We start from the raw sequence: 13,301 nt of genomic DNA, 5'->3' as shown, positions 1-13,301 counted from the left end.
ACACAATCTCCAGGAGCAGAACTGGCAATATGGCCAGAAATAGACAAAACTTTTGCATTGCTCCTTGTAACCCATAGGTGGCAGCAAGAGATCATTAGAGACCACTGACCACAGCAACTTTTAATAGGAAGAGTCTGAATACAATGGAACTATAGGACAACATCTACCTGCAAGCCAAGGAGCAACAGTTCATACAACACCTGCCTGAAACTCTTGGCAGGCATTCTGTTCCTTGTGCTGAGAAACCCAGGTTCATTTCGACAATTGTGAATGTCGCAAAATACAGCAGGGAAACTTGTTTATGCCATTTCAGAGCAAAGGCTATGTTTACTGTTCAGATACCAAAAGAGGGTGGACATTTCTAAATAAGAAATATCACTTTCCGGTACTTTGTAGTGCTCATAGTCCTTATCCCACACCTGCAAGGAAGGCCATATTACCCCTGTAAATGGAAAGAAATAATCAAAACAACAACAGCCCACCATGATCTGCTTTTTAAAATGCAAAACAACTTTCTACAAATGTGAACTCATTTTCAGAACTGACAAGCAAGATTTATAAATAAATAAATAAAATGTTTTTCAGGGCTGGGAGATCCTTTGTCAGTTTTCTGGTCTCTCACATCCTTCACAGAGTGCTCCTCCAGCAGAAAAATAGGGCATGATTCACTTTTCTCTCTCTTATTCGGAATCAAACCATCAGTGCATTATGTTCACTATTTTGCCATTTTGGCAATGGCTCTCTAGGGCAGACTTTGTCATACAAGATTTCGTAACCACGCTGGGTGGGAGTTAATTTATATATATATACATATATATATATATATATATATATATATATATATATATATATATATATATTAATGTCAAACATTTAGCAGGTGATATGACCATATATGGCCAGGTTGACCTGCACAATTGTCCCAGAATGGCCATGAAGGAGGAGGTGGGAAGGGAAAGGGCCCAGGGTGGGTGTCTATACAACTATGCTTCCCAACCAAATTCTCCACGATTGCACCACTGGGTTTTTTCAAAGCCTGAAGAATGTTTCAGAGTTTCTCAGTGATAAAAAAGTTGCAAAAGGCTGCTCTAGAGTCTTAGGCAGAGGCCTTTCATATCACCTGCTGCCTGGTCTTTTTAAACAAGATGCTGGGGGAGATGCTGCATGGAAAGTAGAGGCTCTTCCATAGATCCCTGGCCCCTCCCTCCTTTGCTGTGTTGGGTCTTCAGCTCAATGACAGTACACATCCTTTGCACACAGAAAGTCCCAGTTCAATCCCTAGTACTTCTGGAAACGATACTGAGGTAGCAGGGAAACAGGCTTTCCGCCTGAGAACCACCACCAATCATAGTAGAAAGGACTAGACTATACAGACAAATGGTCTGTGTCAGTTTAATACAGATACATATGTTCTCCAGTAGGTGCATGTAGGTTCCTATTAGTAGATTCCTATAAGTACTTCTTGACAACCAAGATTTTCTTTCTTCTCTTCCATTCTATATATTTTCAATTTGTTGTTCAGGCACTTTTCTGCTGAGCAGCATTTAACATGGGGCTAAGTTGTTGTTTTTCCAGATCCTATCAGTGAATTTCCTCCAAGAGCCCAAGCATAATCCTCCCCACAAGACTCAGCTAAATTGCCCACAGACCAAGGACTGTGAACTAGTTTATCTTTCAAGGAAAGAGCCAAGGAAAATTTGTGGGTAGGCAGTTCTTGTCACTATGAAAAGACTCTTGTTTTTTTCCACTTTCCTCTCATTCAGTGAATGATCTGATTCTGTTTTACTCAAAATCATTCTTATATGAATTTATCGGAGTGGTCTATTTCTGATTTCATCCCCTGGAATGCCAAGACTTCTCTCTGCTCCATTTGCAAACACCAGCTTATTCTATGACACAGAACTGACATGATTTTTATGCAAAAGATTCTCAGGCAGTCCTCTTGGTTGGTTGTCAGAAGCCAGAGTCTCATAGCAGATCTGAGAAGGACTTGGCTGTATTCATCTGTGGCAGAAAAACAACAAAGCAAGGTTGGGGGGAAGGCTGTCAACAGAGCAAGAAAAATAAAAGCAGCAGGTGCTGCTTTTCCAGGTTAGGGAGATCAATCTTATCGCCTGCTAATGCCTGCCCAGCAGGTTTCTGACAATGCCTCAGAGAGTAACCTGTAAAAAAAAAAAAAGAGTCCTGATTTTGTAGCCCTCTGAAGATTAACAAATGTTAAGATTAGAGGCCATTTGTTACATTTCCTAAGCAGTCATTGGCCCATGAAATCTTAAAGCACAATCAATCCATTTGTCCTTAAGGGGCCACAAGATTACTGGCTGTTGGTTGTTTTCCCCTGGAGATGTCTTCACTGGGGAGGGGGAGGAGCCATTTGGCAAGATCCACTCAACAGACCTCCAAGCTCCAGTGAAACATACCTTTGCCAGCTGCTGTTGGTAATATGGAGGCGCTTGATGTGCAGACATCCACGAAGGACTGATTTATTATCCTGACTCTCATTTCAAAGCTGTTTCAAAGCACTGGTGGAAAAAAGAGCTGTGCCTTCCACCATTTTTCCTGTTGTATAAATAACAAGTCTTCAGCCCTGGTGCTTTGTCTCTCAATGTCATGGAAGTTCAGCGCCAGGTTCACTCACCTACTGTAGGGAAGTAGAGCACGTTAGCTGAAATTGCCCGTCAGATGGATTTTGAGTCTCCTCTTATCTGCTGCATGCTTCTCTCTATCCCTCCACCCCCCCTTTTTTTTCCTTATCTCTTTCACCTCTTCCATGTACTGAGTAAGATCTATATTGTATCTGGTACTTGCAGTGTATCACATCATTTATTATCTCAGTCGCTATCAGCTCCATCACCTGTATGAGATACTTTCAAATGTGGAACGGGAATAAGGCCATGAGGATCTGTTTGCTGCAGAGTGGATAATCAAGGCAAGGATTCCACACTGCCATTTCTGGAAAAGAAATGTTGTGGCGTCTGTGAAGACTATTGAACTTATTGAAGCATAAGGCGCCATGAGTTGGAGCCTGCTTTACCAGATGCCTCATATTCACCTGTACTGCCGTATATAGCTCATGGTTCTAGTGGGAGAGCTGGTGGCTCAGCAGCAAAGGATCTGCTTTGCATGCAGAAGCTCTCAGGTTCAATCCCTGGCATCTCCATTTAAAATTGTCAGTCTATATATGAAAGATCTCCGCTTGATACCTCGGGACAGCTGCTGCCGCTCTAAGTATGCCCTACTGACCTGGGTAAACCAGCAGTCTGCCTCAGTATATGACAGGTTTATATGTGTTAGTTCTGGCACAATAAACCAGAGAAAATGATAAGACCTGTTGGTAGATGGAAGATGCTGCTTCGGAGGATGGTGGATTCTCCTTTATTGGATGTTTTTAAGAGGAGATTGGATGAGCACCTCTCGAGAGTGTGTGTTTTTAAGTCCCTGAGAAGATGGTTGGGGAGAGGAAACTGGCCTGCTATTTCAAAGCCACCCCAACTTCCACATGTCTGGGTTCAACTGTTTTCTACCCTTCCAAGTATATACTACCCATTCCACCCCCAAAATGGACATCCAGTCTGTGGCTATGGAGAGGGGCCATGGTTCAGAAGTAAAGCATACGGACAGTCCCATATTCAATCTCAGTTCATGGACCTTCAGCAATGCTAGTGGGTTTTTTTCTAATCTGCCTGAGGCTCTAGAGACCACCAGTGGTTTAATTTGGTATAAAGCAGGGGTAGTCAAACTGCGGCCCTCCAGATGTCCATGGACTACAATTCCCAGCATTTGCTGGCAGGGGCTCATGGGAATTGTAGCTCATGGACATCTGGATGCCCACAGTTTGACTACCCCTGGTATAAAGCTTCATTACTCACCTAGGTGAGAAGAAGAGCTGTTTTTTTTATATACCCTGCTTTTCACTTCCAAAAGGAATCCCAAAGCAGGGACAACACCAAGCTAGTGTATACTCTACCGTGACTGCATGACTAAGACCGTACAGCATGCAAGTATCAGAAAGTTGGAGCACCAGTCATAGGGTGAGGACTGGCCCACTAATCCAAAGTGCCCCAGGCCAAAATATGCAGCTTGTTTTCTATGAATGCACCTGTCCACCTGTCTTACGTACTTTTGTGGCACCTGACCTAGGAAAAAGGAAACACAGAAATAGCTTGGTGGAGAAATATCCAGCCAAGCTTGACAAGACTGCATCCTGAAACTACTGGGGTTATGATGAGTATCTAAAAATAAGGGTTGAGCATGGGGGGGGGGTATCCAGTCCCCTGGATAAAATGGTGACCTTTCAAAACAGGTTTGAGAAGTATCTTAGGAGTCTTTCTGAGTTTGCCATTGTGACAGGGAAGCTACATTTTTCGGAGCCTTGTTTCATTAACATTGGAGTTTGTGAAACCTTCGTTCTCAAAGTGCAGAACATCAATCAAGCTCAGGTGAAACCACAAAACCACCAATAACCAGGAGACCACATTGCTGAAGGATTGAAAGCGAAGGAATGGAAGGGGGAAGGGGAAGCAGAAAGATATTCTGGAAAAACTGGGTGGGAAGACAGTGTCTTAATCATTTCAATCACAGAGCTGGAAGATACCCCAGAGGACTATCCAGTCCAGGCCCCCACCTTCTTGGGGACTTATTTTTTATTTTTATACTGCCACTCTTCCAGTGGTCTTGTGGTGGTTCACACAAAATAAAATGATAAAATACAATAAAACCCTATAAAACACGCCTTACAACAATAAAAGATGGATGGATGGATGGATGGATGGACGGACGGACGGACGGATGGCGACCTCTTACTCAACAGCTGGGAGCGAGGAGCCAGATCTAGTAGGCATTTGGGGTGGGGGGTGATGATGAAAACACCGGGACTCCACCCTGGCCTCAACCATATGCCTGGCAGAAGAGCTCCATATTGCAGGCCCTGCGGAAAGCTGACAACTCCAGCAAGGCCCTCAGTTCTTATGGGTGCTCAATCCACCAGGTTGGGGCCAGGATCAAAATGCCCTTGCTGGGGTTGAGGCCAGGTGGATGTCCCAGGGGCCCAGGACAACCAGCAAATTCATACCCACAGAGCTAAGGGCTCACACACATCTGACAGGTGCTCATCCATTCTCCTGCTAAAGACTTCCAACTAAGGAGACTCCACACCACCCCCTAAGGCAGCATATTCCATTTACCAACAAGCCTCAACATCAGCAAATGCTTTCTAATATTTAAGTGGAACCTCCTTTCCCATCATTTGAATCCAAATTAAATTGATGAAGGCAGGCAGGCCTTTTGTCTTGGCCCTCAAGCTCAAAGAGGGACTCATTGGGACAGTTTTTTTAGCAAGTTTCACAACTTGTTTTTGTGCATATAATTTTTTTGTAATTTTTAATACATTTATTATGGCTAATAGGCCTCAAAACCTGGAAGGGTCCTGGGCCTTTCTGGAGGGGGTCAGGAAGAGAAAGAAGCCCATTGCTTAGTGAATGGGGATTCATTGCCCAAAAGGATTCTCAACTGAAATGGCTGTTTCATAACATGCCTTACAGGCAGCCTTCCCATGAGTTACAGGAAGAAAAAAAATCCTTGGTGGTGAAATGTTTCTTGAGAAGCAAATTAAGCAGGAGGGTGGTATTCAATCTGTCCTGGGAGCCTAAAGCTGTACTCGAAACTAATGATTCGGGGTTGGGATGTATTGTCTTTTTCTCTTTGGATAGATGTTGGTGTACTCACATCAACAGTCATGGTAGATCAGCTGATAGAGAGTCGCTGTGACTTGTCAACGTGTTGGAGTCTTTGACCGCTCCTCTCCTTCATCCTCATAAAGCAGGGTTGTGTTGACTTTGGTGTGTGGAATTTGCATCTCTAGAGAAAACCATGGTGACCTTTAAATAATGCAAGAAAATCAAGGAAGGGTGTGTGTGTGTGTGTGTCTAAACCTCTATAGTTCCTTATCCATGAAGACAGGATCTTACAGACTGTATTGTTATCATTACATCTTAGAAACAGCAGAGTGTAGTGCACAGAGCAGGCCTCACATGGTGAGGGTGTGGCTCTTCATTGTGCCACTGGGACCATTCCCCTCTCAGTTTGTGAGGATTGAATGGTGGTGGAGGGGAAATACGTGCTTCTCTGGGAGGGATTTTTGCTTAAGTAAACTCACCTGGCCTTGGTTAAGCTACTAGAACATGTTCTGTGTGATCCTGCCTCTGAAAGCAGTTCATAACATTTCATCTGGTGCAGAGGACAGATCGCTACGCTTGCCCTGCTTAGTTGCAGTTTCATCGGATCCCACCTTGTTTCCAGGCCCTATGGAAGGCTGGTGTTGATGTTAAGAGTCCAGCTACATGCTACAAAGTCCTTTAAGACTAAGCTGCTCCACCAGGCCTATGGCTGAGGCCAGGAAATTCACACCAACAAGATGCTGGCCTCCCAATCTGAGAATCTGTTTGAAACCATCTCTCTAAGAAAAATCCACCTAACACTCACTAAGAACAACACACACACACACCGACACACGAGGCAACAACTTTTAATTTAAAAACCTAAACTAAATTTATCTGATTAATGTTTTGTTGTTTATGTAAATTATTGGAATTGAACATTTTTACTCTTCATGTTACCCACCCTGAGCCAACTAGGGAAGGGTGGGCTAAAATAATAAAATTATTATTATTATCATTATTATTATTAATTTGTAATAGAGATGTTTATTGTTATTTATGTATTATTTACTTCATTTATATCCTGACTTTTTCCCCAAGGGGGATCCAAAACAGCTTGCATTTTTCTCTTACAGCACTATTATGGTTTACAAAATTTCAAGTAGGTTTTAGGGATTGAATTTGTCTGCTGGTTTCATAGGGGTTTGAAACTGTTTTGTCAGTGATGGTTTTAAAAATTAATGTTGTAAGTGCTTGACCTTGTACGAGCTATTGATCTCTGGCTCTCAGTTGTGTCAGTAAGCCAGAGGATACAATTCTATTGCTGAAGTGAAGCATCTACAGAAGATTGGTTGTACTCCTCCCATCCATGTCAATGGAGCTTGTGGAGGAGAACTTCCCCAGGAAATTGTGCTCTGGGGGGCAAGGTTGCCAACCTCCAGGTAGTGGCTGGAGATCTCCTGCTATTGCAGCTGATCTCCAGGCAACAGAGATGAGTTAACCTGGAGAAAGTGGCCGCTTTGGAAGGTGGGTTCTATGGCATTATACCCCACTGATGTCCATCCTCCTCAAGCTCCACCCCCAAAATCTCCAGGTATTTCCCAACTTGGAACTGGCAGCTTGGGGGGAAGGGGTCTGTCTCTCTTCATTGGTTGATGTATCAAAAGCTTTCAGAGCCTACTCTATCAAATGTCCTTCAAGTGGACTAGCACCATGGGACAATTGAGTGTTGTGAGGACACATCTCATCTCTTCTTTTTCAAAACCCGAATCAATCTGGCTTCCCTTGCAAGCCTAGGCTTCTCCTTTACCTGGTCAAGCCATCACGATGTTCCCTTGCTAAGCTAGTTTGGCAGAAAGCTGCCTCTTGCCAAACAATGCTGGCATTAAAGAAGTGAATTCCATTCCATTCTCCACACCCTGCTGTGGGTAAGGACGGGATTTCAACTAAAAACCTGTCTGAAACTTTAGCAATATTGATGCACTAGCAGCAAACACTCCAGAACAGCTGGAGTGCCTCTCTTTGTGGCCACAGCCCTAAAACCATACAATCCTGACTCATCCCTTGCAGCAAATCACAGAGTGCATTGTGGTTTGGGGCCTTTGGGTCCCCACTCCCTTTTGCTTAGCAGCTCTCAGAAATCGCATCAACAATCTCATCCCTTGAAAGCTAGGGGGTTCCCTACTTTGGCATGAAGCCAAATGCACCTTCTTAACAGGGTAGGAAGCTCTAGAGGTTTAGACAGGATTGGCCTAGTGGCCAGCCAGCCATGACCAGACTCCTGGACAGCAGAAAGCACTTCGAAGATTGTGAGAGGCAGTGACCTGTCACCTCAACCAATTGGCCAGCATGTTCTACTGCAACAGATCCTTTATGTTAGCTGGAGAAGGACAAGTGGTACTTCTGAAGGGACCAGGTTTGGTCCAAAGGTCTTTAGCTCCTGACCCCCCAAAGTAGAAAATGCTTGAACTTGTGAGCCAGCTTGATGTAGGGGTTAAAGAACAGCAGACCCTAATCTGGAGAACTGGGTTTGATTCCTGACTCCTCTAAATGCACCAGCTGGGTAACCTTGGACCAATCACAGTTGTCTTAGAGTTGTTCTCAATGACCAGTTCTGTTAGAGCTTTGTCAGCCCCATCAACCTTACAGGTTGTCTGCTGTGGGGAGAGAAAGGGAAATGTTTTGTAAGGAGCTTTGGGACTCATTTGGGTAGTGAAAAGTGGGGTATAAATAACCAGCACTACTTCTTAAACTGTCTGTAAAGATCTGTAATTCCCCGCCATGCCCATATGAAACAGTTCCAACTATGGATATTTTCAATTTGCTTTCCTGTTGATACCTCATCCCCATCTGTTAAATTACATATTACTGCAAGATTCCCATGACTCTTTCTAGCATCATTATTTCTGCTGTGTCGACAATTTTTGAAGGGGGGGGGCAGGTTCTGTCATGGCAGAGAGATTTCTTTACCTTGTGTCTTTAATCCATTTCTCTGCCTCTCCAGGAGGCAAAAATATGGCCCAAAATGGAAGGGACAAGAAAGGCCTTTATACTGGAACAATCTCCTCCTTAGAAGTGTTGCCATAGAAGCTGCATTTTAGTTTACTTTTTAAAGTCACATAACAGCTGGTGTTAGCCTTAGTTTAGATCTGAGGGCAAAGCTAGACTTTGTGGGTGTGCCTCATAGTCACTCCATGTGTTCTCAAGAATATCCATTTTAGTTTCTCTACAATACCCAGTCCTGACCTGGATAGCCCAGGCCAGCTTGATCCTGTCAGATCTTGGAAGCAAAGCAAGGCTGAACCTGGCTAGTATTTGGATGGGAGACATCCGAGGATTTGTGTGGTGGTTCCTCCAAGGAACACTAGGGGTCATGATACAGAGGCAGGAAATGGCAAATCACATCCGAGCATCTCTTACCTGGCTGCCAGACAGTCATCAGAGCTCCTGGCTGTGCTACACATGTCATCTGGTCCACTCAATATTCCTGGTAAGGCCTTGAAGGAGGAGCTGGCCTCATGGCTTAAGTGCCACTCAGCACTTAACACCTGATAGTGCTGTTCTTACAGAGCTCTCTCAGCCCCACCTACCTCACAGGGAAGGGAAGGTGATTATAAGTCGCTTCGAGACTCCTTCAGGAAGTGAATAGTTGGGCATAAAAACAAATTCTTCTTCATCAACCTCACTGTCCCCAAACTCCACCCCCCACATAACTCTCCAAGTAATTTCCGACTCAGAGCAGGTGATCCTTCTTGAAAATCTCACTGATCCCTGATGAGCTCCTGGATTCAGATATATTGCTTACTATAGACCAACATATCCACCCTCTGAAACTATGTCTCTTAGGGATGCCAGCCTCCAGGTGGGACCTGGGGATCCCCAGAATTACAGCTCATCTCCAGACTACACAGATCAGCTTCCTACAAGAAAATGGCTGCTTCGGATGGTGGACTCCATGACATTGCATCCCACTGAAAACTCTGCCCTCCCCAGGCTCCATCTCCAGATCTGCTGGAGTTTCTCAATCGTCATCTGGCAAACCTACTCCCCCCTCATCTCATGCTGGTGGTTCTGTGAGTGTGTGTGTGTATGTGTGTGTGGACATGGCAACCCTAGTAGAAACCCCAAAAATAAAGTTTTCCTGAGTCTCTTGGAGATGCAGTGGTAGGATCTGTCCTTGTCAAGCAGATGTTATTCATTGCCACCCCAAAATTTGGCCACTTCACCTTTGTTGGCTGCTTGGCACACAGTAATTCCATATATAAATAGCATGTAGTAAAACACATAGACCGTGTGTATCCTCTGAATGTCCATCTGATATTGTCCATGGATACTGTGTGAAGTTTACCTGCACAAAGAAGGAATATGGGTTTCCAAATGACAGATCCCGCTTTTGTTCCTAAGTCTGTAGACACCAGCAAACCATTAAGTTTATCTCTATGGTACCATAAAGCTTCATTTTGATTACTTGCAGAATTGAGCATAAGATCAGACTAGTTTTTCTTCTGATCACTTGGAGTCCCCAAATGATACCCATGTATGAAACCATTGTTATATGATGGATTCAACCCACATTGGCTTTTTCTGTGGATTTCATTGAGCTGAAGAGATCTTTTAAATGCTTTCACATACTTTGGTCTTGCTACTATTAGTCACATATCAGGGAATTTGAAAGATCCCTTCAAACCCCAAGCCACAGACAAAGTCTGTCTTCATCATACAAATATGGTTATTTGATTACTTTCTCAAATAAGGTCTGGTAGAATTACCCCACCTCCTTCTGAGCATCACCAAAGACAGGAGGTTGAGAAAGGGGGGAATGTAAGTACAAGAAGCTTACACTGGCCCTTCCCATGGGTGAGTGAAACAGCCTTACACAGCAGAGTGGGAAATCATTTAGTGGGTGATAAACCATGTGTTTTTTGACCATTAGAGGCTGGGGCTATCTTAGGTGCCAAAATGAAAGTAGGTCTCTCCCCAGCTCAGGCTTCTTGCGGAAGGATTAAGTCACAGATGAAATATTCTGATTTTGCTGAAGGCAGCAGGATAATTTTTACACGCTCCCTACTTGGAGTACTAGGGAAATGATGTAGAGAATCTGCTGAAACTCCAAAGTGTCGGCAGCAACCTTTCTTTGCATTGGTACATGAGGAGGTGGTGGGAAAGAAATGTGTTCACCTTCAAACTGGTAGACACAACTCTCCCCTTAATTGTTCCTCCATGTTGGGGAAAGCTACAGCAGATGAACTGCCTGTCACACAGCTATTAAAAGCACTTGCAGCCTTCCAGAAAAAGATAGAAACTCCTTTTACTTTCAAATCACTGGGAAAATCTCCACTAGGTTCTAATTCTTCTTGCACTGCCAACTGGCAGTCTGGCTTCTTAGGCCTTTAGAATTGTGGAAATCAGCAGACTGTTTTTCAAGGCGTGGAGATGAGCTCTATCCCCTGCCTAGAGCAGTCACAACAATTAATTAAAAGTTATATACCCAACTGCACTGACAGAAGTGTTAGCGACCAATATAATGCTTTCCATGTTTGGGTCATGCTAGCAGACACCAGTGATTCTCCAAGAAAAGAGAGTGAGACCACAGAATGACTGCCAGAGGGTGCTGAGGCTGATCACAAAGGGTTGGTGTGTTTCAGGCTCTTTCGCCTTGAAGATACAAAGCGTGATGGACAGGAGGCTGTGAAGGTGAAAAGAGGCACTCTGCTCAGGATGCCAATTTCTAGGCGGAATCTGGGGATTCCGGGGGGGGGGGGGTTTACAGCTCATCTCCAGGAGACAGAAATCAGTCCCCCTGGAGAAAATGGCTGCTTTGGTGGGTGGACTCCATAGCATTATATTCCACTGGAGGCAAAGTCTGTTACACCTAAAAATACAACAGGTGCTAGCACATACACCTCCACTGTGACCTTCCTGGGTTCTGGCCCATCTCCTCGCCATTCCCTGCTCAACCTTGAGATCCAGTGTGGTGAAGTGGTTAAAGAGTAACAGACTCTAATCTCAAGAGCTGGGTTTGATTCCTGACTCCTACTCTTCCATATACAGCCTGCTGGGTTGCCATTCTCCAGCTGGAGTCCTATAAACCTTCAGGAACATGAAAGAGAGAAAGACAGGATGAAAGAGACAGAGAAACCTCACAGCTTCCGAAGGTCAGGCAGGCTGTGAAGTGGTGGGCTGCCACGTTTCTGTCCCCATCTTCCAAAGGCTGGATTGGGAAGGCTTCAAGAGGGGGGCTGCCAGCTTCCCCCACTACATTTCCCAAAGGTTGGACCAGGCAGGGATGGCTGCAGGGGGGGCTGCATCCTTCCTTCCCTTCACATCTCCCTAAGGCCAGGCTGGGTGGGGAAGGCCACGGAGGAGGGCTGCCTTTTTCCCACCCAATCTCCCTGAAGGCAGGTTGGACAGGAAAGACTGGGGGAGAGGCTACCTCTTTCCCACCCACCCCACATCTCCCAAAGGCTGGGCCAGGCAGAGATGGCTGTGGGAGGGGTGCTGCCTCCTTCCCACCCCCTCCTCCACATCTCCCAAAAGCCAAGCTGGGTGGGAGGGCCACAGGGAGATGGGCTTCCCCTTTCCCACTCACCTCCACATCTTCTAAAGGCCAAGCTGCTTGAGGAAGACCAGGAGGGATGGGCTGCCTCCTTCACACCCACCCTCATCTTCTAATGGGCAGGATGGGATGTCTCCTTCCCACCCACCCTACATCTCCCAAAGGCCAGGGGCATGTAGGGAAGGTTGTGAGGGCTACCTCCTTCCCACCTTCCACATTTCCCAAGGGGCAGACTGGGTGGGGAAAGCTGCTGGATCCCCCCAGCCCCTCTTAGACGGAGAGTGAGGGAAAGTAAAAAGCACTCCAATGGCCATCTGCAGGGCCATGGGGAAGTGTTGTGAGCCCATGTTTGGGTAGCTAGGAGGAAAAGCCTTGCCAGGAACACCCAGCTTCACCTGAGCTTCAGCTGGATGACAGCTTTGCCCAGCCAGATGTTCAACAGGTAGAGAGCTCTGACCAGCACAAACCAGAGCTTAGATTCCAAAGTTGTTGCATGAGCTCCTCTGTCTAGCCTCCAGCTGCAGCTCCCTGCCTCACCTGAGTCAATTAATCAATGCCAGCTATGTGCTGGAGGAGAACTCTAGTTTAAAAGGCAACACACCATGTTAGCAAGACTGTTGCTGACTGCAGAAGATTGTAAGTCATCACGAAGTAAGGACTGAGAGGCTGCTGACAGCCTACATTAATGAGGCTAGGAAGCCTGGGTTATGGAATTTCTCCTTCTGCTGATGCCCTTGAACTATCTGAACAAACATTTGACTCACTGTACTGACTTAAGACATTAACTGCATTCTGTCTGTCCCTTGGCATTCTGATTTTTAGATACTAATTCTCTTTATCTTCCAGCAGAGCTGAAACCTGAGACTAACACAGGAGGCAAAGAAAGCAGCTGACCTCCTCCCTTGCCTGGGAAAGATGGAGGGTGGGAAGAGGCTGAGGATGGGGCAACTTACCAGAGCCTTTCAGAGTTGGCACCTCTTCCACCCAGCAAGTAGGAGCAAGAGGACAAATAAGCCTTACCATTGACTCTCATTGGAAGTGCCCTCTCCCTATTTGTGACACACCCCCAGGGAGGGCCAATCAGGTAGGGA

General features: G+C 45.4%; 1 long non-coding RNA gene across 3 annotated transcripts; it reads right to left on the bottom strand.

Annotated features, from left to right (window-relative positions):
• Positions 1 to 160: 160 nt before the first annotated feature.
• On the bottom strand, positions 161 to 13,202 carry LOC143840645 (uncharacterized). Of its 3 annotated transcripts, XR_013232280.1 has the most exons (5): positions 13,164 to 13,200; positions 9,881 to 10,002; positions 5,725 to 5,856; positions 2,421 to 2,641; positions 161 to 2,162 (listed from the first exon to the last, which is right to left on the bottom strand). It is a non-coding gene; the product is annotated as an uncharacterized LOC143840645 (long non-coding RNA). The 3 variants fall into 3 exon arrangements; XR_013232278.1 differs by lacking the exon at positions 9,881 to 10,002 and having other exon boundaries at positions 5,725 to 5,876; positions 13,164 to 13,202; XR_013232279.1 differs by lacking the exon at positions 9,881 to 10,002 and having other exon boundaries at positions 13,164 to 13,194.
• Between the last annotated feature and the right edge of the window lie 99 nt (positions 13,203 to 13,301).

This window comes from Paroedura picta, chromosome 6 (genome assembly GCF_049243985.1).
Source record: "Paroedura picta isolate Pp20150507F chromosome 6, Ppicta_v3.0, whole genome shotgun sequence".
Lineage (NCBI taxonomy): Eukaryota > Metazoa > Chordata > Lepidosauria > Squamata > Gekkonidae > Paroedura > Paroedura picta.
The sequence above is the reverse complement of the archived record's forward strand: the minus strand, read 5'-3'. Positions and strand labels throughout refer to the sequence as shown.